We start from the raw sequence: 25,190 nt of genomic DNA, 5'->3' as shown, positions 1-25,190 counted from the left end.
AATGCTGGGGGATTCCCTCGCCATGCTTTAAAGTGTAGAACTAATAAAAATCGAAAGCTCTTTATAAAATTAACGCCACGGGTCTGTTGAATCACGGAAAAGAATGTCACTTAAAATATACATTCTGGTATGCCAAGTTATACAAAATAAGTAATTGAGGAAGAGTCCTCATTAATTAAAATATCAAAGTGAGTATATTAGGGTACCCAACATGTAGTGTCTCTAACCGTGTGGAACCGACAGCGGCCTATACTACAATTATTTCTATTATATTCACGCTTTATACCTAGTGAGACCAGAGAGCATGAAGCGCCAAATATTACGGTCTCCGCATACCTCTTTCACATCGTCTCATGCTTTTGAAGTGACCTTCCTCCAGTATCATCGATTCTTGAAGACCAACCGTCTCCCTCTGTCTTTCTTACCACCCACTCTTGCTTGAACTTCTAAAAGAGCATAAAATAATACCTGGAAACCAAAACCACTCTTCCAGTGGTAATATCTGATAAAATTATTTTAATACCACATTCGAATATAACAGTGTTAGCAGCTAGCAGCTCCGCTATGGCCCGGTACAAATTAATTATCAGGATGTCATATAACCCCTTCGGGATGGCGAGCAAATTAATTTAATTTGTACATAACGTATTACCTAATTATACGGCAGATATTGTAATATTTAGTATCAGAGCTGATGTTTGTTTCATTTGTAAATAATTATAACATTTAATTTATTTTCAGCAGTTTCTCGCTTTTTCTTGCATTGCAAGCTAAACAAAGAGAGCCTCGTGTTAAGATACCCCGTTGTCCGCTTTCCGCCCAATACCTACCCGTGCTATTTGCGGGATACAGGGTGCTTGACCCTAATTTAATGTATACAATATATTCTTTAATAGTTGTGTATTTAAGCACAAAATACATTTTATAATTATGAATTGTTATAGTCACAAGATCTTCTTATTCTGCTACATAATTATATGCAAGATAAAGCTTGCAATAAAAATGTTAGTCTAAAATTTATATTACTGGCATTGTCAAAAACCAGGCAGTGTCAAAAATTTTAACCCAATATAAATAAATATAACTAAAACAACTTTCTTTAAAGTAAAACCTACATTTTATTGACATTTTTACAGTGCGGTTTTCAATTTTGCGGTGTTATTTAGTAAATAGCCTTCCTCAATAAATGGACTATTCAACACAAAAATATATTTTCAATTCAAGCAGTAGTTTCTAAGATTCGTTCAACTCAACGGCTTTATAACATTATACTAATATATAGATAGTATAGACAGTATAAATATACTGTAATACTTAATTCCATTAATGGACTAACAGCGGGTGTCTGAGCGGGTGTATAAATGGTTCGGGCCAGCTGTATGTATATACAGGATGCTCACCACTTTTATTGTTAACGTTTTGACGCACCATCCTTCTTTGTCACGGCCAAATGAAGAAACCTTCAATTAATTCATCTCCACGTTGTTTTGACAGGATATTATAAAAGCAATGATTTCAATGAAATTTCGGCTGTTTCAGTATATAATGAACTAGCGGACGCGCGCAGCTTCGCTTGCGTATTTTGGGGGTGAATTCTAATAAACCATAAAACATGTGTTCAATGAAATGTTTTTAAGAGTCCAAATTTCTAATTTTATAATAATCCAGATTAAATCCAGTTTGTATAGAGAAAAGATTTTTCCATACAAACTTTCAACCCCTTATTTGCACCCTTAGGGGGTGAATTCTAGAAAACCATGAAACACATGTTCAATTAAATTATTTTAAAAATCTAAATTTAAAATTTTATGAAAATCGATACCGATTTAATTTTTTTTCCTATTTCACCCCTTTAAGATTAAAATTTTTCAAAATCCCTTCTTAGTGGATGTCCAGAATACGAAAGTAAACATCTGTCACGATTTGATTTGATTGACACACATTTCACGTTTCTATCATCAGCGGTTACCGCTGTGCGTGCGTCTTACCTCAGTCAGTGAGGACAAGTACTTTTATATATATAGATTATTTAAATTCGCTGTAATTCTAATATATTATGTGTGTGTATTCGTATATAGCGTTTTCCCGTTTACAGCAAGTTGTCTACCCCAGAGGGATCTTACCGATATTGTGTAAATTGCGGAACTCAACGCCACGCTATAGCTACCTGATCGGGGAGATAAAGCCTCAAACGAGCTCACGACCGTCGCGTTTTAAGTCAGACGCCGGCGCCGCGCCACCGCACCACGGCGGATTGTATTGTTGTTGTTGCTGAATAGACATTGCTATTCAGACATTAAATATAATATTTTAAATTATGCTATTTTAATTGTTAGGATAAATTCCTCACGAATATTTAAAATTAATTAAATTGCAATAATTAAGTATTACTTATAAATAAAGTACTGTACTTACTTAATTACAGTGCTACGGTCAATCCCAATTCATATTATTTAAAAATTGATTTTGTATTTTAAAGCATATAAAATGATGCCTTGCTTTATTAAATATTCCTACAGAGGTCGCTACAAGAACGTATAAGCTCTAATAATATTATAAGTTTGCCCTTGCGTCTGGATGGATAGCTTAAGTGGCCAAAGGCCTGACCTGGGATTTAAAATTTACTAAGGTCTTCTCATTTATAGTATCGTAGAGTCACTCTGTTCTCTACTTTATGCTCAATTTTAAAAAAGATTGCGTAGTATAAATAAAATTGAATACTCAGAGCGTTGTTGAGTTCCGCCATTGAACGCGTAAAGCCTCAAATTCGGGGGAAAAGCGAAAAAGTGATCGAACATACCAACTCTGTTGTTGGGAAAAGAAATCTATTGAAATAATTAATATAATTACATTTTATTATTAATACAGTTTTTATACTTATAAATAAATCATCATAATTATTAATGTGGTTTTTTTTTATTGTGATTATTCATAATTTTAAAAACACAATTGAGTGCCATTGCGTTCAAACGCCACAATTTTCTTGCATAGCAGGTTAGTAGGACGGAATCTAGTGTTAAAACACTTCTTTCTCCACGTCCATCATGAAATTGATGCGGAATCCTCAGTGGGCGACTTTGACTTATTTGACTGAGAGCTGAATGACAAAGGCTTAAGTGAAAAGTAAATAATAATATTTTAATATTTTTTAATGAATTTCTGTATTCTTTAGGTAATTATTTAATTCTGATTAATTTATGTCCGGTCTCAGTGCTAAAATAGCTAATTTAAAATTCTAATAAGTTTTAAATCTCTACAGGTCTACAAAAAAAAGGTCGTGTAAAAATTGAAACGTGGTGAGATTTACTTTTAATATTTTTATAATTGTAACGAGTCGATGAGTCCTCTCTCAAAACCTAGTAATTCGAAAATTGAGTGAAAAACGGAGTGTCATACCACTAGGTGCCCTCTGCCTACATGCGCTGGTTTGTATCGACATTTTCATACATTTCAAACATGAGTGGTTAAAGTTATGTTTATTTTATATTTTGGACACGAATAAACGGCCATTCCGCTTAATGGCCGCTTTCCGCAACTTCACTTTAATAATATAAATTTGGTACCGCATCTGACCCTATTATACATACATATAGCGCCATTAAATATTATATGACACCATAGTGGCGCAGTGGGACGGGTTCTGAGTGTAAGTGCGATAGTTATGGCTTCGATACCCATTCGAAGGGACTGCAAAATTCGTGACTCAAAGTTTAATTTTTGTCTAATATTAGGCATAGAGTTTCGCCGCGGCGTTTACATAATGCCTCATAAATTAATACAGAGTGAAGAAAAGAAAAAATTACATCGTAAAAATAAAGATAATCGTCAAATGAAAAAAATCATACAATTAAAAACCATTATAAAAAAACATAAAATTGTTTACGAGTTATAAATATAAGAGTGAAAAATTATAAAGTAAAAATGCAGCTTTACATTTTTTTAAAGCAGGGTAGAGGAAGATTCTTTGTTATGTTAAGAACCCCCATTTTTCGTCCGTATTCTGATACATTGCAAGTCAATTGGCTGAATTCAACGCCGCGCTTCATCTACCAGAGCGGGAAAATGAAAATAAATGAAATATAATCATGCCCCCGCACGGAAAACAAACTTACAACCGTCGCTCCACAGTTGATTAGGTATATTTTTCTTTTTTTAAACTTCACGCTGTATCTCGCATATATAAGTTACTCTGCTATATACGCGATGCAGAGGGAACTTAAGATATTCCGTTTCTCTCTTTTCGTCGATTTTTTTAACCATTACGTGTTGCGTGGCGGAACTTAACTCCACGTAATATATCATTAATTCCTTGAGTGGGTATCGAAGTCACAAACGTCATATTTACAACAAACTAATCAAATAATCAGGTTCACGCTGATTCCCGCACATAGCAAGGTAAGCAGAGGGAACCCAGTGCTAAGATACTCCGTTCCCCACTATTTACTGTTACATACACCTACATCCTATTTAAAGTTTAATCTCTAGAAGCTAGAACCGAGCCTTTTATTAGATAGTAGACACAGTGTATACGTTTCCAGCGGTACAAGTTTTATATTAAAAAAAGTTTTCCAACCACTGCTTTGTAAAGTTTATCGAATGTCATCTCATGTTGTAGGGGAGAGCGGGGCCAAAAGTTCCGATTTTTTTTTAACCTCAAATATTGCTACGAATACTTGATTTTAGTATTTATACAATATAATCAAATTCAACTTACATATCTAGACTTGCAATTAAAACAGTAATTTGGGGTATTCTTTGTAAGACTTTTTTATTATGATTTTTTTTATGACTGAAGTCGGAAAGTAACAACTTACCCCGAATTGGGGCAAGTTGTTAACAGACCGGGGTAAATTGTTACCATATTTTTAAAGCTATTATTTTCAAAATAAAAAACAATAAATAATCGAACAAAGCCTGTTTATTTAAGGAATAATCAACAGTATCATAATAATTACCAGGCGCAAAAGCAAATCTTTTTTAACCGACTTCTGTAAGAAAAGGAGATTATCAATTCGACTGTTTCTTTTTTTTATGTATGTTACTTCATAACTTTTGATTAGGTAAACCGATTTTGATGTTTTTTTTTTTATTTGAAAGGTAGTGCTTCCCATGTGGGAACCAATTTTTTTGGTCTATTTTTGACAATGGTATCTATGAGAAAATCACATAAGTATTAAATTTGTATTGGTACGTGTGCGACAAAATGACGAATATCTCAATATCACGCCAACCGATTCTAATGACTCTTTTCTTATTTGAAAGGATACACTTCAAGGATAGTTTGATGAAAGTTTGGTTAGGTTCTGATTATAAAATCCGGTCAAAATTGAGAAAATTTGTTTTTATTTTGGTAAATATTAATTATACTGGTATAGTTACAAGGGAAAACTTTGTTAAAATTATTCGCAGAAGTAAGATTCCCTGTCGTTGCATTTCTTTTCAACCAACCTCAAAAAAGAAGTTTTCATTTTCAACCGACTTCAAAAAAGGGAGAGGTTCCCAATTCGCCCGAATATTTTTTATGTATTTTCTTGTTAATATACCAAAATGTTAGTTTCCACAAAAATAATACCTAATTTAGTCAAGTTTTACAAATCACAACAGATGCCACTCGTTAACAACCACTACCACCACAACCAACACTCGTTTAAGAAGTATCCTTTTAAGGTTACTTATCACTTAAAATCGTAAAAAGAATTAATTTTGAACAAAAAATACCGAACAACGGAACTAAAAAGTAAAAGATAATTTTACATAAAATAAAACTTATTTTGGTTTTGTTAAACCAAAATAATAAACAAAAATTTTATACCTTTAGGTTTTCGCACTTAATATGTATATGTAATTCTTTGATAACAGTTTTTATTTTATTCCTGCAATCTTTGAAAACTACATCCGCTGCTTTTTACATCAACTCATATTTGATCTCCGAGCATAAGTCCGCATGTTACTAAATTACAACATTTTTTAGTATGAAAAATTACAATATTTACATCCCATTATTGGTACAAATGAATTGGCGAAAGTTTTTCGTCACAACAACAGGTCACAACATGCCCCAAATAAAGGGAACATCTAGCCCCAAAAACACGTGTTGAAAAAAAATTAAATATAAATAAGATATAGAAAACATAAATAATTTACAAATAGTGTTCCGAAATAGTAGGTAATATAATGTAAAAAAAACACTAACATACTCGAGGCTAATCGTTAAAATTTGTGAGACAGACCAAAAATATGAAATGCAAAAATATTTACAATCGTGCACCAACGACACCCGTGTGCTATTCCACTGGTATCGGGTGCAACTGGATTGTTGAATATGGTGGCCATGGGTGCGCTATCACATTGCATTTCACTATATGTTTACTAAATATTCCTATCACTTTTCTCCGCGAAATTATTTCCATCGGAACAACTTACCTCGGTAACTTTTAGCCCCGCTCTCCCCTAACTTAACGACAGTCATTCTGTAACTTATTATCTGTGGCTTATACTATGTAATTATTAATTTTAATTGATGTCACTATAGTAGTGCAAGTGCAAGTAGTGCACTATAGAGTATGACTGTATCGACCATGGTTCTAGATTCAATGCCCATGCGGGATAATGTTTTTATATAATCAAAAATTAAAAAAAAGTTTTATAAGAGTAGCATGATATAAAATATCTAAGTATACAGATAGTGTACCCATATAGAAATACATTATATACAATAAGAAATACATATGTATTTCTAATTAGCGACTATATAAGTTTTATAATTTTTATTTTCTGACATAATGTAATTGTTGACTTATCAACTTTCTTATCTTACTAACTGACCCGGTGTCCCAAATAGCAGAATAAGTATTAAAAAAATAAAAATGAAAGAATGACTGTTAGGCAGTACGAAGTTCGCCGGGTGAGCTAGTCTAAAATATTTTTTCTATCTTTAGTGTGAAATAACACTTTAAAAATGTAAAAGGTTATAAATATTGAGATTTTCACAAAAAGGTTATACTTTATACGATACGAGTTGTGAGCTATTTATTTTTCAAGTACAATAAAGAAGAACGGCAAGGTCAGTAAAATACCGGGGCACTAGATAAAATCACTTGATCTTAGAGACCTAATTAGGGCACAATATGCATAAAATTTAATGAAACAAACTAGATTGGTAATCTCTTTATATCGGAAAAAATGGTTTGAAAAGCTGTTCCAGGCCCAGTTTGTAAAAATATTTTATATAACATTTGTATTAACAAAAATAACTTCACGATAACAAGCGATATCTTTAGATTCAATATCAATTTAAAGTATTTTTAAACATTAGAAATATTTCTTATTTTCTCGATCTGATGATTCTGATCTAAAGCATAAGGAAAATGGGGAACGGAGTGTCTGAACACTAGATTTTTTCCATTTTTTTTCACAAAAAGAAAACAATATACAAAGAAAATAAAATCGTTTTCTCATATTTCGCTATAAAATAATATAAAATAACGTTTCGGAGCTCATTTTGTATCGCTATCGAGTTACAGTACAACATTGTGTTATACAATTTCACTAAAGTTCACAATAGGTACTGCAGGAAGACAAATTATAGAGTTTTATGACAGCAAAAACTAACTTTACAGTATTCGAATGAAGTTCAAATATATGTGCGATGGGTGAAAAAGTAAATAATACCTATTTTTAACATTATAAATTATTATTCAGCACTAAACATTAATGGAATGGAGAAATGTTAACAATATAAATAAGTTATAATTGCGCGAGTGATAATTTTGACTTAGCTTGAAAAGAACGTATGGCATGTTGGCCAGAGCCTGGGACAGTGAACTAGAGGTTTGGGTTGGAATTTCGCTATGTTTAAACTTTTTAACGCTTTGCAATAAAAAATATTTTTTGTTTTTGGGTTCCGTACTTACCTGGTCCGACTCGCACTTAGCCGGTTTTTTATTTTATTTTACCACACTATATTAATATTATTATTTGCATTTATTTACCAAAGTTAATGTTAGTAGTGTTTGAATTTTAAATATAATACTGTATTTTTGAAATACTGCACTTAGATTGAGAGAACTCAACGCAATAATTAAAAAGTAGCTATTCCCCCAATTGGAATACGAACTCACAACTACGCCACGACGCGCGATGGTCTCTATCAACCCTTTTTAATTTAAAACTACCCATATTCCTTAGGAAAAGAAACATTAAGTATTACCTATCGAAGTAAAAGCTCGAGGGAGGATAGCAAAGCCATCTAAATCACTTGGGCCCATAATTCACGATCTCTTACGATTTTATTAGTTCCACTCCATTCTAAGACAATGTGAATTAACACAGCTCAAGTAAGGTATTCTATACCTATAATATGGGAAAATTTAAGTAGTTTTAGAATATCAGAATTTTGTGAACTATGATTTTAGATTCAGGGTATATTTTGCGTATAGCAGAGTAAGCAGAGGTAACATAGTGTTAAAGCACTACATTTCCCACGCACCGACCAATTTACGAGACATTAAGTGTTGAGTGGCGTTACTCACCGCCGCGATTTTCTCGTCTTGTTACCAGAGCGAGGAAATGAAAATAACATTCATTCTCCCGCATGGAAATCGAACTCATAACCTTTGTTTTTATAGTCAGACGCTTCCACGACTCAAAATGTTCATATATTAGATAAATTAATATACATTATCCAAATTTTAAAACTATAAATAATAATTTGATTGAAACTCTCCTATCAATACGAGCTCATCCACAAACAAAACGCAAAAAGCTTAGAAATCGCTACAACTTCAATATAAAGAGCTTTTAATGTAATGTTATAATGAAATGCGGTTGTAGTTTCTTTCATCCCTCACCGCGCGAGATACAATCCGTTCAATTTTCATTTATAAGCCCCCGACTGGCCGAGGCCGGCGTCAGAGGCGAGTCATGTCTGAAATGTATTCTGAACAAAAGAATAGTATTTCACTTTAATACATAGTCATTTGTGGGATTTCATTTTTTGAGGTATTAAGACATTTATGTATAATTTTTTTGTATGCACGGATATTAGTGAGAAATACTTTTTAAAATCAAACATGATTATATTTTAAAAAACGCGTCGAAAAAACGAGGAACAGAGTGTCTTACCACTGACCTCTACCCTACTATGCACGAACAAGCAAAAATATTGAATTAAAAACTTTTTTAAAAATAAAATAATCCGGCATATATTTAATCAATAATTTAAAATGTCTACATAGAATATATTTATTTACTATTTGGCATCGTTCTCTATTACTAACCGCTATTTTATTTCATGTCATTAGTGCGTCACCACAGTTTATTAAATAGAGTAAACCGCACCACAGATGAACAATCAGGGCTTTAAAAAATATTATCGAGTTACTTTAGCTACTTTTAAATTTAGTTAAATTCCACAATCTTATATAAAAGTAATTCGTTACTTGGTAAATTACAAGTAACGCACAGACGAAACTACTGGACTTATAAATTAAAAGCAAAAAATCATTTTTAGAAAAAACTTTTATTTAAACGCTCTAAAAAGGAGAAAACAAAATTTGTCTTTTAAATTCTAAGTATCAACTCATAACCTCATTGTACACAATTTATATGATCATAAAAGCTTGTCGCGTGATTTACTTGTGTAACTAAACTATGTAGTACTAATTTAATTATGTAAAATCTGCTAAGTTTTAATTTTTAAAGCTTCAATTTAATTAAATATTTAATAATGCGATTTAACGATTATTTGTTTAGCGATAAATCAAACCCACAATTACATAAATAGCAAAGGTAACAAAGCTAGGAAATGAAAGCTTAATGTTGAGTCACTTAATACGCACTGCTTCGAGAATTCGGTGGGAAGTGGAGTAACAGAAGTGTCATAATGAGAACGATGTGTCAACATTAGGTTAGGTGAAGCTAAAATAAATAAAAGTCTAGAGAAAAAGATATTGTATATATGAAAACTTAAAATAAACAAAGACCATTTAACCTAAACAATTGTTTTGCATTCAAAGTAAGCTCTAGAAGTTGCACTCTGAGACTTTAATTAGTATTTAATATTTAAGGTCGTGGCGCAGCGGCACAGCGTCTGTGGAAGAGTGGTTTATTTTCATTTTGTCGCTCTTATAACAATGCAAAGCGCGGCGTTGAGTTCTGCGAATCAACACACTATTTCGAAAATTGAGCAGAAAGTCGAATACGAAGTATTTTAACACTTACCTACCCCGCGATATGCAAGATACAGTGTGAATCCAAAATAATGATATTATCATTATCAAGCTAGAGATAACCAGTGTATTGTCCCGATTTTGATTTAACTAAAAGATTCTTAAATTGCAAAACATATTACAAAAAGAAATACGATAAAGACAGCAATTAAAAGATTTTTAAATGATTACTTATAATCTTGTCGCCGATTGTTCAAAATGTATTCAAATGTTTGGTGTCACTGTAAGATCATTGGTTGTGCATTCGATCCCTCTTCCGGGAGAATGAATATACTTATGTATATTTAATTATATATAGTTAAGTTTTGCCACTCACTCAATTGTCAACATTTGGCGGAATGTGGTTTCTCTGCCTAGCCTGCTATGCGGGAAGAAGCGTGAAGCTGTCTCTTTTTTATGAACCTACAGTTAGTGTAGGTCAGACACATTCAATATGTATAATGATTTAAACAAATCAATACAATTAAATGACCACTCGACTGAACGTGCGGAACACATAAAGTACACACTCAACTATAATTGTTATTCACTTTTAACGAGAATATTTTCCTTTTTATATAATAATGACTATTTTATTTATATTATTTTCAAGCATATTCCCGTCTATGGCAGGTTACGTATATGTAAAAAAAAAAGTCATAGGAATTAAAACTAGATTTAATGTAGTTAGGAAAACTAGTGATGACGCGAACCCGCTCCACGCTACGAGTCTTATAATTGTTTTGTATTACTCTTTAAATTTTGTATAACTCAGTGGGTTTGGAACTCCTAACCATTGTGATCAAACACTTGCGTTTATATACGTAAGTATACCCCACAAAAACATCGGGCGATTAGTTACAAATAAGCTCTTATCTTTGACAGAAATAACTAGTCGCTGAGACACATCGGTAGGACAGTGAGTGCGAGAGAAAACGATTAAATCTATACTAATATAATAAAGCTGAAGAGTTTGTTTGTTTGTTTGTTTGTTTGTTTGTTTGTTTGTTTGTTTGTTTGTTTGTTTGAACGCTAAGATCTCTGGATCTACTGGATCGATTTACTTTGTTTTTGTTTTGTATGAAAGCTGCATTCTTCAGAAGTGCTATAGGCTATATAACATTACATTACACATAAATACTAATATATTAAAATACTTTCTAATTTGACATGCAATTTATTCTGCCATGTTAATAACAACCGTCGTCGCCACGCGACCGCGTTCGTTACCGCGTCATTTTGATATTCATCCTTATAAAAATAAATATAATAGTCACTTTTTAGCATTTCATCTAGATTGAAATTATATTTCTATAGAAATTATATTTCAAGCTGGCGTAGCCGCGTCCGGGTCCGCTAGTGGTGTAATATAATCCCGCCTCGACAAATGGAATATCCAACACCAAAATATTTTTAAATTTGAATTAGTAGTTCCTGAGATCTGTGCGTCCAACCAAACAATTCTTCAATTTTTATCATAATAGTATATAATTAACATAGATATGCAGATTTAGAGATATTACTACACTTAGAATTATCCAACGACGAGATTCGTACATGATAACGTACAAAGCTCTAAGAGAGAGCCTCAAAGTTTACTTTTGATTGAGCTATACCAGACCGAGACAGACGTCACAAACCAACATTATACAGTGCTAATTGGAATTGAAGTTTCTAATTAAGCTTCATGTAAGCTCGAATAAAACGAAAGCTCTGCATTTATCTTGATCGTGACTTTTATAAGAATATACTTGCACCTGTAGATTATAAAATCCTATAATATTTTTATATCTAACTAGTCAATCGTAATTTTATTTACGTTTTTTTGCTTCACGCTGTGTTATATGGTTCCCTTTACCTATTTTACCTTGTGGATGCATATGGTAGAGTAGGTAGTGGGAACTTGGGAACCTAGTATTAGGATACTACGTTCCCCAATTACCGCTTAATTCTGGAGGCATAGCGTGTTGCGTGGCGGAACTCAACCCCGCGCTTTGCCTCGTTACCAGAGTGAAGAAATGAAAATATTAAATATTTTATTTCCTCGAGTAGGAATTGAGCCTAAAACATGTCTCGTTTACAGTCATATACTTGTGTTGCTGCGCCAAAACAAACCTTAAAATGTCGAATAAAAAGTCAAGTGTTTTCCATTGCCTTTTCTCTACACTCTTCCCTACACTCTCTGACCTATACGCATAATAAATTTCAAATTTCTAGGTCTAGAAATTTCATCTGTGTCATATATTGATATAATAATATAGTGTTTAAATAAATATTCATAATTATATTGCATAGAAAAATCATTTTCACGTATCTTTCCACAAAAAAAACCTGGTAAAGTGCGCGACCGAGGCTCCGTATTACTAACTTTAATAGGTTAACGGAACGGGATTTATATGAATCGAATTATTAATATAAGCTTGTCATTATTTTTTTCTATGAAGTACCTATAAATTTTCGTTATTTGGTATTTTTTACTTGTATTGTAAGTTCCCACCTCTTGCCAAATTTCATAACTGTAAATTCATGTGAGAACTCTATAGAATTTGAAAACGCGTCGAATTTCATACAAAATGCATCTAAATCGATAAATAAATGCTTGTATCTTTTGAATGCGTTGACTTAGAAGCTTGATTTCTTTCTGCGGTTCAACAGCTACCATAGATCTAAATATTTGATTTCAATTTCAGCTTTCAGCACAACAAAGTGATCCTATAAGGGTTCCGTTTCTGCTCTTTGAGGTACGGAATCCTAAAAAGACATAATAAAACATAGTAATTGTTAAACCGCGAACTCCACTTCGTAACAGATGAGCAGTTCTGATTAAGACGTTAAGATGGATAGCCAATTTAAGGGAAACTGGATAATCCCTCTTCGGAGGGCAAGTTAAGCCGGTCCTATCTGATATCGCATGATATATCGACCATAACACCACACCAACTATTGAATACCGTTAGATTACAAACAATGGTGTGGAATACATCCTATTAATGTTATAAATATGATACTATGATATATGTAATAAGTGAATGTTTGTTCCCTCAGACCAACACAGGGTGTAGTGTGCATTTGCGCATTTGGGTCGCTAGTATTAAATAATTATTTTATTACTTTTATGTTACTCGGTTCTATTGTGTGCGACTAGTCAGTCTATAGTTGGTTACATCGAAACGATGATGATGCGTGATGCAATATAGCCTATTTATACCCTGATCCTCCTCGATAGATGGACTATCCAGCGCAAAAATATTTTTTCACAAGTACTTTCTGAGATCAATCCGTTCAACCAAATAAACACTTCAACTTTATGCACAGTTAGATACGTAAATATACTCGTAATAACCGTTTAAGTTCCGGTAACCAAAATAATATTTCGTAATAATAGTATATTATACTGTTTGAAATATAACTTAAGCCATTGATTGACCAAAATCACTGGTGGCTCATATACCTATACCTAAATATGATAGTTTTTTATAAATAGAAATACAATAAACAAGTGTAAATATCAGAAACAAACACTATTAGAACTATTATAGTATTTTTGTTTAGTTTTGTTCCATAAACTAGTTTCTGCAAGATATTTCATCTGAATTGAGAAGTGGGTCAAGAGAAGCGAAAAATGTGTATTTTAACATAAGTTGCTGACAGTGGGTGAGCCGGGGTATTACCGGGATGAAAAAGAGTCCCATATGTTAATCTAGGCTATTAAATAGCGTAATGCCCAATTTTTTTTTAAATTCGCAATTCTTATTATGTCATGTAATTCAGCAGATATTATGTCAACAAATTTATATATTTTTTTCTCCTAAAACATCTACCATAACTGAAGAAGGTAGGTAACCTATTGTTAAAACACATCATCCTCTATCTTCTACCAATTTTACGGAATTTTTGTTTCTGTTTTTCAAAACGAACATATACGACTATATACGTAACTAATCCGGACAATCGATTTTTTTTATATGTATTATGTATGTATGTAAACCTGGTAGCCTAGTGTTAAAACACTCTGTTCACACTTTCCCATTTTCCACCGAAAAAAATATACTAACACACAAACTTACAAACACACGTAAATAATTTCCAACCCAGTCCATTGTTATAAAATTTAAGTGCTTATTCAAAATATTTTGATCATCATAAATCGAAAGCTCGCAAAGAGCTTTCCCCTTATATAGATAATAGCGGCATAGTAATTGATTATACTCAATGACTCAAAAATATAATATATAGCTTCACGCTGCATTCCGCAAATAGCAGGGTAGACAGAGAGAACCTGAGAAACTAGTGATAAGACACTACACTCCAGCGAATACTGGAGACATTGTGTGTTGAGTGGCATTGGGTTACCAGAGCAAGGAAATGAAAATATTGAATACTTCTTAAAGTGGGAATCGTACCCAAAACTGGCCTCATTAAATACTCACTAATATATTTAAAAGCTTACTTCACTATTTTATGTGAAATTGACGTATATATACACGCGTACAATTGTACGAGTGTACTATAATTATCTGTTACTTGAAAAGTCTATTTTGAATGATCAAAAGCTTTTGATGTAAAATTGGTCGATTTCAAAATTGTCTTTCATCATTTAATAGGAACCCTTCTGCTCCATTCTTGTTTTACCATACCTTGTAATTATAGAGAATTACGTTATAACTTTAATAAATAATAATTAGTATTATAGAAAATAAATATTTTTAATAGCAAATTTATCGCCAAATCTATTTAAATGCAATAATAAAAATTACAATCTTTATGTTTATTTAAAAAAAATAGAAGCAATATATCTATAATATCTGTGTGTAAGTCCTACCTGCCTTGATAACCGCAAATCGCGACACACAATCACTCTCTCAATAGGCCGCAGCCACAAAATTCACTTATAAAATATTATCAAAAAACCACAAATTTCGAAAACTGCTTAGTAAAAACTAAAAAATATCCATTTATAAATGATCTAATATAATAAAAATATCCAAAATTAAATAATATCAATACCTATTGTTAGTCACAAGGTCACTCACACATGTACTAAATAGTACAATTATTCTCTCTATAACATTAATAATAAATAATTGATATCTATATAATAATACACATTATATCACGTAACACATACACACTGAGAGTACACGCGCTCGCTGTCTGAGAGGCGACGGGGTACTGCCGGAGTCGGCGCTCTGGCGCTCTGGCGTGCCCCCCACCTCTCGCACCCCTATTTTTTAACCTTTTTTTAAATATGCAAGAGTTTTCGACAATTGATTATTGAGGAAAATTTAGTTTTATTCTAATTTTTGTTTACAATATTTTGTTTTCTTTACACTTTCTAATATACTGTCACATTTTGAACGTAAGCCAGTATGACTCGTATAATGAAAAATGAATCTGATAAAAAGTTTTTATTAAATTGTTTTTCGTTTTTAAGAAAATTACTATTTTATAAAGTTTAACATAAAGAAACATGAAAAATGCTTTGGAATGTTACCGGTGCAAAGAAATGACCCCCGAGATTCTAACCCACGACCGTCGCGTTTACAGATGGCTTTGCCGCTACGACACGTATAGTTGTGAAACTCTTATATTTGAATTATTATCATTTCCTTGCTCCAGCAAAACTTTGAGTTTTACTATACAGAATAAAATTACTCGAATAAAACCATAAATCCTTCCCCAAAACATATTTGAACTGGTATACTCACACACAAGTTTTTCTATTAAAAAAAAACGATCAATCCCACTAGCCTTGAGACATAAATGACAAACGATAGCAAAGTGTTCGGAATGAAGGACAGAAAAATAGAATTTTGTTGAATCTCGACGCCGTCACACATCATTAGACGTCGCCTGATACCCGTGTCGTGGCAACTTGGCAGCGTTTAGACACGCTACGGATATCTGAGAGCTGGCTAAATAAATATTTAAGTTCTAATATTTTAGAGCTGTTTTATTTATCTATGCCTACACTTCTATACGTGGGATACAGCGTGTAGCTGAAAACAAAACAATATAACTGAAAATTCGTTGTTTTGAAAGCATTATATAAGTTAAGGAAGTATGCGTGTGATGAAACTGCTCAAGTTGTTGATCATAAAGTTGTTTTGATAATAAGCACGAGGACTCCAAAGCGCTGCGTGAAGGACTGCGCTGGAGATTTATTTTAATTCAAATAATTTTAACTTATTCCCGAATAGCCTCCGTATTTAGTATTTTGCAAAAATTTGAAAACGACGATTACTCAAATCTCTCTCTCCATACACAACAGTCTTTGTAAATGGAGAATAGTCTACATCTATACATACATACATATATCTCTAAGATCTACAGACAACGCAGACGAAATTACTGGACTTACAAAGCTTAGATTTAGCATGCAGGTAATTTAGAGAAAATATGGATACAGAGAGGATTTCTTGAAATTCTTAAAAAGCTTAAAAGGCTGTTTGTCTTAAAAAGCTTTTTCCTCCGATATAATAATAATAATATAATACTTTATTGCACAAATAAGAGAGAAAAAAAATACAATTCATTAGAAATACAATTAACAAGTGTGCAATGGCGGTGTGCAATAAAGAGTATTATTATATATTTGATATACCTTTTTTAAAATTATTCTCTTAAGATACTTTAAGCTTAGGTTTTGCATATCGACTTAGCATACGATCAATGACCACGTCGATACTGAAGTCAGATGTAGACGCGGCCAATGAGGCGTTTTATGATATATTAAACGTCTTCTATCACTAACCCCCGTCAAAATTGCATCAAATCAATATATATTTTGTTCCATTTACTTTACTAGCTTTGTCGAAAAATCTTTTATTATTAATTTTTTAATATATTTTTTAATTTAATATACTTTTTTTAAATAAGGAGGACGTCGTTGCGCAGCGGCATAGCGTCAGCATGGCGTTGAATTCCAATATCTCAGAACTTAGACGGAAAGTTAAGAATAGTGTCTTAACACTGAGTTCGTTCTGCCAACTAGGGTTGGCAGAACGAACTAAGCATGATATAGCGTGGAGCTACAAAAATATTATTATACAGTGGGCTTGTCTCTAATTGGTCAATCTCATTTCCGCTAATTTTGGGTTAAATCGCTTTTAAGACAATATGTGACACTAGTCTTTTCCTCCCTTTTTTATCCTATGCCTTAAGGTTACCTGGAAGAGATCGCTGTTTTAGCGATAAGGTCGCCTCTTGTAGGTATATTTCCGTTTTTTTTTCTTTTTTGTTATCTATTTTATTGTTATTTTCCTTATGGGTACAATAAAGAGTATTATTATTATTATTAGTCTTGCAAAATAAAGTGCAGCGTTAAGTTCCGCTATTCAGTACGAAATGTATATATGAATGATAAACATCAATTTTCACCTTTCCACACCTCTCCGCAAAATACAAAACGGTGTAAAACGCTATCTTAGTAGTTATAATTCACAGTCGCGAGAACTAAATATTTCCATTACAGTTGAAGAAACAAAATAAGCGAACCAAGGAAGGAAGGTGGAAAGTGGTCTAGACACGAAATCGTATTAACTAACTGCCAACTTTTTATACATCTTTATAACTTTATTATCAGAAACGAGGTCTGGTTGGAAAAAATGGAGCCATTAGCGCCTTTACAATAGGTATATACTCGTACTTCTACTACTAGCGACCCGCTCGCGGCTTCGACCGATTAAACTACACAATTATTGATTACCTATTTATATATGTAAGTTTAGTTTTACACTAGACTACATATAGACGATATGTTCAAGTTCTAATAACTTTTTCACTTTCAAGATAATATCTCTACATTGCAACCTAAGATTTCAGTTTCAATAATTTGTTTTAAGCGACTTTGTTGATCAAAATAATGAAATTGATATAACTTTACGAAGCGATGGAAATAAAACAACACTAAATGTTGTGGGAAGTTTCTTATAGCACAACAGTGAAAAATGTATAAAAATCTATCAAGCCATTTCAGAGATGAGAGTGCATAAACGCACCGACTAACAAATATACAATAATTATGAAAATCATTATGTTGAGTTCTGTTAAATGAGTAAATGTCGACAATAATAGATTTTCTCATATGTCTTCTATATACAGACAGCGGTCAGTTAAAATTTTATTATATGTATAGATTATTACAATTTACAAGCTATGTATGTATAAGTTATGAATGTGAACAGTGCAGTGGCTGTAAGTATCCAGGGCCGTCTCAATTGTCTTTTCTTTCACGGACGATTGATTATAATATGAACTATAATTATTTTTCCGCATTTTTACGGCAATATTCTATAAAACATAAAGAAAATTGATCAAAATATAGGTCTAAAATTGAAAACGAAGCAGAATGTTATATTTTGATGCATGAGTAGATTGATTTCTCGATATATGGCGTTTCGAGCGTGCCAGTTGAGCACAATTCATTTCGCCAATGTCACGTTGTATGGAAAACACACGAAGGAAATTGACCGGTAATAAAAAAGATAAATATACACAATTATAGAATACATGTAAAAAAAAGAGATCCTGTGTAAGTACAGCCTTCACCTAAAACAAAACAAACACAAATTTACAATATCAACACAACACATTAGATTAGTAATAAATAATATTTTACATGGGTGTTAATTTAAAGTTTTATTTTGTTAAGTTTAATATATTTACATAAAAATTTACATAAAGGACTAAACACAAACATTAACAAACACTGAACATTTAAAGGACGAGGGACTTTATGAGGAAGGACATCATATAAGGGACGAGTTAACTTAGGACAAGAGAAGATGCATGAGTAAAGATTTTCTTTTATTTTCATTTGTATCATTAGATCGATCCCACTGACAGTTCGTTAGACAGGGTGGTCTGGCGCAGAAACACAAGCGTGCGACTGTAAACGCGCCAGGTTGTTAGTCCGATTCCCACTCGAGGAAATAGAATATTTAATATTTTCATTTCCTCGTCAAATTGTACGCTCAACACTAGTTTCCCTCTATCAACTCTGCTATGCAAAGTATAAACTGCTTTTTTACTCCGAAAATTCCAAGCCAATTTACTTTGTTTAAAAATTACAGGCTTGTTTCCTTTTCTCTATCTTCAGCCTTATCTCCTCCCCCATAAGTGATTTACTTTACCATGGGCGTGTCCGCTATAAACACTATCTGCTATCAGCGCACTATAGATCTGAGAACTCTCCAAGGTACATCGCGAGAGGGCGTTACCGGGAAATCACGGTATGGATTAAGGAGTTTACACAGTGCTAAAAGTGTGTGGGAGCTAACTCTATACTCCGACTTTACTAAGAGTATATTTTTAATAGATTCACCTACTTTCACAATAGGATATATTTCATTAAGCTTTTTTATAGTTGAATTGTATGTAACGATCAAGAGTTCGTGACTCAGTAACAGAAGACTGACAACGCACGGACGAAACTACTGTACTTAGAAATTTAAAATATGGCATGTATGTACTCGTAGTTAGGTTAGGAAATGTGGGGAAGCACTTCCAGAGAGGATTACTCAAAATTCCTACAAAGTTAATACCCCGCCAAAACCATGGTATTCTTGTTATACGATAATTGATATATACATGTACTCTATTTTTTTCGTAATTATTTAAAAAATTATGCAATATTAAAATTAAATTCATAGCGAACACAATTCATTCGAACTCTTGTTCGGAGAACAAAAGTTCGAAGTGATATAAATAAAAAAATAATTTATAACATACTATGACAATAGCTGTTATATTATTATTCATTAAGACTGTACTGTTCACAGTAAAGACAGATTGATTGCCATATTTAAGTTTTATTAAGATATTCCCGAATAACAATACAATCATATTTTAAAGCACAGCCAGTGTTCAGGTAAGTTGCTATTATTACTATGAGACCTCACCTCAATAACCTATTGAATAAAATTGTAAGATAATATAACAATATACGGAAAATTAAATGGTAAATTAACTTTAGTAAATTAATGAAATTTCTTTATCGTATTATTTTACTTATTAAATAATTAGTATTTGGTGGACCTTCTTATACGTAACTAATAAGCAATGGTAGCGTAATAAAATAGATTTCAAAGGAGCCCTGTATCTTTATTATAAGACTATTATTTTTCGGTATACCTAATCGGAATTAAAAACAGGTTTTTATTTTTTAAAAACTCGTTTGATTATCAAAACTGCAGCTTAGACTTCGTCAACTATAATGATTTTTTTTTAACTTCTCGCTGTATCGCGTATCGCGGGAATCAAGTGCTTACTCCTCTCTCCGCCGAGTTTGAAAGACATTGCATGTTGAGTGGCGGAAATAAACGCCACACTTTTGCCTTGTTCCCTGAGCGAGAAAATGAACATTTTATATATTTCATTTCCCTAAATGGCAATCGAATCCACACTCACCGACTTTACAGGAACCAAACCCAACCCTACCACCAGGCTTAGCAGTTAAAATTTACATCTACAACACCAACATAGAATTAATTTTAACCCAAAAAATTTTAAAAAGTTGAGCAAAAATAATACACAAAAAAGGTTCCACTATACGAAATAAATAGACTTATGTAAACAATTTAATCGAGGGCTGGTGAGTACTAGCGAGATAACACGTTCGAAGTGATTAACGCGCCCGCTACTCCGCACTTTGTGTGAACACTGAATCAAAGTTCTGTTTAGATTATTTTTACAATGACATTATTGTAGAGACGGCAGAGAACAAGCCACTGCAACTAATACAGAGTAGATACATTAGAAACGCTCACGGCTAAGTACTGTAAGGATTATACAGACACGACCTGGGAATTAAAAATAATACCGAAGCCAAAGAAAGTATCGACACTGCTTATTGAACGTTAATAATCGTACGGCTTAAAGAAAAAGTTTAGTTTTAAAAACATATTTACAGCGCCGCGCCGCGGCCCAGTGGTACAGACTGTAAACGCAACGGTTATGAGTTCGACCCCGATCGGGGGAAGTAGGTACTTTTTTTCCCGCTGTAATGGACTTAGACTGGACTTTCTGCACGAAGGCATTAATAAAGTTTAAAATACGAGTAATAAACTTCGAACAAAATACTCTTTTAAAAAATTAAACTAAAGTAACAAATGACGACCAGCTAAAGAAAAATGCTGCTTGGAACCCTTTAAAGAGCGGTTTTCATTACAGTCGTAGTTTTACTTAATTTTTTACTAAATTTCATTCTTTTATAAGTTATCTTGGGAACATGTATTTTTTTAATTTGTACACTTTTTAGCTTAGTGCAACAGGAAATTCTGCTAAACTTTCAAATAATTTCTAAACTAGACATAATTAAAAAATTTTTTTGCTAAGTATCTGTTTTCTAAATAAATTACATTAAATATATTAAATCGTTGTGGTTTAGTTGTCGTCGTTTATTGAGTATAAAAGGATGATTGTAAGTTCAATTCCTGATATAAAATATATTCAAAGACTGGTCGCCCACTCTTTCTTCGTAAAAATCAAATAAAATAAATATAGATACTAGGTATAATATAAGCACAATTTTTAATCTTTAAGTAAAAATTTAAACGTTTTCTAAATAATACACAGAACAAAAATGGTAAATATAATTAATATGCACTCCAAAAGTATTAAACTTCCCAAAATTTACAGCCAGACACTGGGCTACGATTGTGTTGGGTTCGAATTCCACTCGAGGGAATGAATTATTATAATAACGAGCCCTGGTCATAAGACAAAACTTGGCGTAGTATTCCGCCACTCAACACACTGTGCCTCGAATATTGAATAGAAAGGTTCCACTACACAGGAAACACTATGTTCCTGCTGCCTGCCCTGCTATACACCCTGAACCTTATTTCTTTCATTATCCATCATGTTCTAATGACAGCACCTATCAAATCTCATGATTGACAGCACAGAGATATCAATATTTAACTAATATCATGATAAATACTCAAATAAACTTCGTCTGATTTTATTAAAGCTCCTTTAAGCTCTATAAAGCTACCAAATGTGTATATCGCGTGTTCGTACACGAGCAATGAACTCTTTAAACATTATGTTATAACATTAATATAATTATAACTTCGTATATTAATAAAATATAATAGTTATACTTATTAACTAATTTCTATAATGAAAATTGTAAAAAAATACTGATGTGGTTTATTTAATATGTGGATAATGCGCTGGTTATGGATAAGTTTTATTGGGAAGATTTAGTCTACAGATATTTTTGTTTAATCTTGTTGGGTAAGGTGTGACATAATGTTTCGCCTCTCTAAATATATATTTTTTAACTTCACGCTGTATCCCGCACATACCAGGACAGGCGGAGGGAACCTGGGACCCTAGTGTTAAGACATTCCGTTCCCATTAAGACTCTTCGGTTCCCCACTTTCCGTAAGTTTCTTGAGTCGTTGCGCGTTGGCGGACTCGACGCCGCTAACCGCCGCTCTAAATATTTATGTCATTAGATACTTTTGCCAGAATTTGTGTTGACGTGTCTTGCTATACCTATTATTCTTTCAATACTTTAGATATTTTACTACAATAAAAAAAATATCATCTCCAGCAGCTTGTGAGTGTGTTTCACCGGTACTACGCAGATTGATCACTTCCATCTTTTGGAGCATGTAGCTCTCGTCCTCTACTCTGCCGGTTCATCATAGGAAGCCCGAGGCAGTGGCAATGGATAACCGGACGTCTCAGTACCGTGGTGTCGCCACTCCCCTACAGCTTATTATTATTATTAAACTAAATGTTGGGAAACTCCAATCCCCAGCTTCGTTCAACGTTAACGTAGATTACATTGCAGACCTTGAATATTAATGATACTCATCCTGCTACAAACAGATGGACATACAAACAAACAGACCCACAGACCGATGCAGTAAAATCTAAACAAATACTTGAAATGTCACGCAAAAACGTTTTTTACCGCAAAGAGACCTTTGTATTAAGATACTCCCAGCTCTATTTCCAGTCCTCGTTCGTTTTCCAGCCCTCGTTCGCAGACATGACTGCGTGTCTTGATGTCGGGTTAGAAAACGGTTAACATAGTTTCTCGGTTCTATTTCTCTCTGCCTGCTATGCGAGCATCACTGAGTATGTATTCTGAAGTTATCACATCATAGCTTTAGATCATTTCAGTTTATATTTGAATCACATTAATATAAATTTGTTGAATATGACAGCTGACAAATGACAGTGGAACAAAAACCTAATTTGTAAAATATTTCAATTTACACAATGCATTATAATCGTAATCAGCGTCGAATAATTAATATTTAATTAGTTTAAAACGTGGACGTTTACACGCAAATTTGTGTAAATCTGTATTCGTAGCGGAGTCGGGACATGTGTGAGAAGTAACCACTAAATAACATATCTATATATGTATAAATTATTTTAATTTCCCCATTTTTGCAAGACCAAGCGCGGCGTTGAGTTCCGTCACTCAACTCAAGGTGGAAAGACGGTAGAACGGAGAGAATACATATGTGGTACCTACTGTAGTTGATATCGCTCAGCAAGTCGCTTTGTTTGCACAGACTATATAGAATGTTAAACGAATGTTAAATATACTACAACTATGTTTTATCGGTCGCTTGTGGAAAAGTATGTGTGTGAAAAGTATTATTTTCTATCCCTTTGTGAACAATACAAAGTGGAAATAGAAATTAATATTTTTTTAAGTTCTTTTTTTTATGAATGAGATAGCGACAGCAGCCTGAATGTTTTTTTTATTTTCTCGTTCTGGTATCAAAATAAAAACATAATATCATCGATATAACGTTCTTGAAGGCATCTCTGCCCCTGCCTCTTTTACCACTGTTTTTGCTTCAAACTCTTTATTCCATTCTTGCGCTCATTCTTGCGACGGGCTAAGCAAATATTAATTTTGTTTATTTTTAGCTCCGTGCTGTATCCCGCACATATCAAGGTAGGCAGAGGCAACCTAGTGTTAAGATACTCCGTTTCCATTGAGACTCTTCAATATACTATTTTTCGCCGAATTCGGAGGCATTGTATATTGATTGGTGGAACTTAATGCCGCGCTTTGCCTCGTCATTAGAACGAGGAAATGAAAATATTAAATATTTCGTTACCCTGAGTAGGAATCGAACCCACAACCTGTCACGTTTACCCTCCCCTCGCTCCCTTGTGCCCCTGCGCCACGACTCTAATAGTTAGATGTATGTTTTTTAAAATCAATTATTCCAAAGCATAAACTAGACAAAAAACGACCAAAGTAACAAAAGTTAATAATTAAACGTTAATTTCGTAAGTAAAACAAGGTTTGTTTAAATCAAGCCACGGACGGGACCGCGGATCTGTGGGACCGCGTCGGCGCTGGCGTGCCGAGCTGGCACGACGCGACGCTATTCAAACTTGTTTAATTACTTTTCAATTTCCTATGATTGATTACAGAGAAATGAAACTGGGAAGCTTGGGACTGTAGTTATCACAAATTATCTGACGGGGTTTGACTAGCTCTGTGATATGGAATTGTCTGATTTTTGTGAAATTAAACCAAAGAGGACACTGAAAAAATACAAACTTATTCGTATACCTCTACGGTCGTACACTCGTTGTGACGCAGTATCACAATGCTGACTTAAAATGTAACGGTTGTGGATGCGATTCCCATGAAGGGGAATGAATTATTTCGTTTTAAAACTTAACTTAAATAAAATATTCTCTTAGGAATATTATTTTAATTCTTACAACGTATAGTAGTATTTAATGATGTTTTCTTAACACCTAGGTATAAATAAAATGCAAAGTTCGTCATTACATGAAACGAATCTAATTAGACAGCGTAGTCGTTGGTTTTGTAAACGTAAAATACTTTGATCTTCCACATGTACAGTCAGCTCCATTTTATTATGTCTTTATTTTTTATATTTTTTTCATTTACATTTATTTTTAAAATATATTTTTAGGAACCTAACCCAATTAAATTATCCAAAAATAAAAATAAAAAAT

The 25,190-nt window shown here is 33.0% G+C and overlaps 1 protein-coding gene across 9 annotated transcripts in view; it reads right to left on the bottom strand.

Moving 5' to 3' along the window:
- Window positions 1-25,190, bottom strand: part of LOC146536055 (neurotrimin-like) — a 336,131-nt gene that overhangs the window by 293,226 nt on the left and 17,715 nt on the right. For 6 of the 9 annotated variants that reach the window (XM_085191667.1, XM_085191671.1, XM_085191673.1 and 3 more), the window contains exon 1: window positions 15,031-15,365. The exons of 1 other annotated variant lie outside the window; for it this stretch is intronic. The gene's annotated coding sequence lies outside the window, so the exon portion shown is untranslated. Of the gene's footprint in view, window positions 1-15,030; window positions 15,366-25,190 lie in introns of those variants that run through there. 2 more of the 9 variants (XM_085191668.1, XM_085191670.1) reach the window with 2 other exon arrangements.

Source organism: Heliconius melpomene, chromosome 10, assembly GCF_056956725.1.
Source record: "Heliconius melpomene rosina isolate 202511_hmr_F chromosome 10, ASM5695672v1, whole genome shotgun sequence".
Lineage (NCBI taxonomy): Eukaryota > Metazoa > Arthropoda > Insecta > Lepidoptera > Nymphalidae > Heliconius > Heliconius melpomene.
This window is presented reverse-complemented; position numbering and strand designations above follow the sequence as displayed.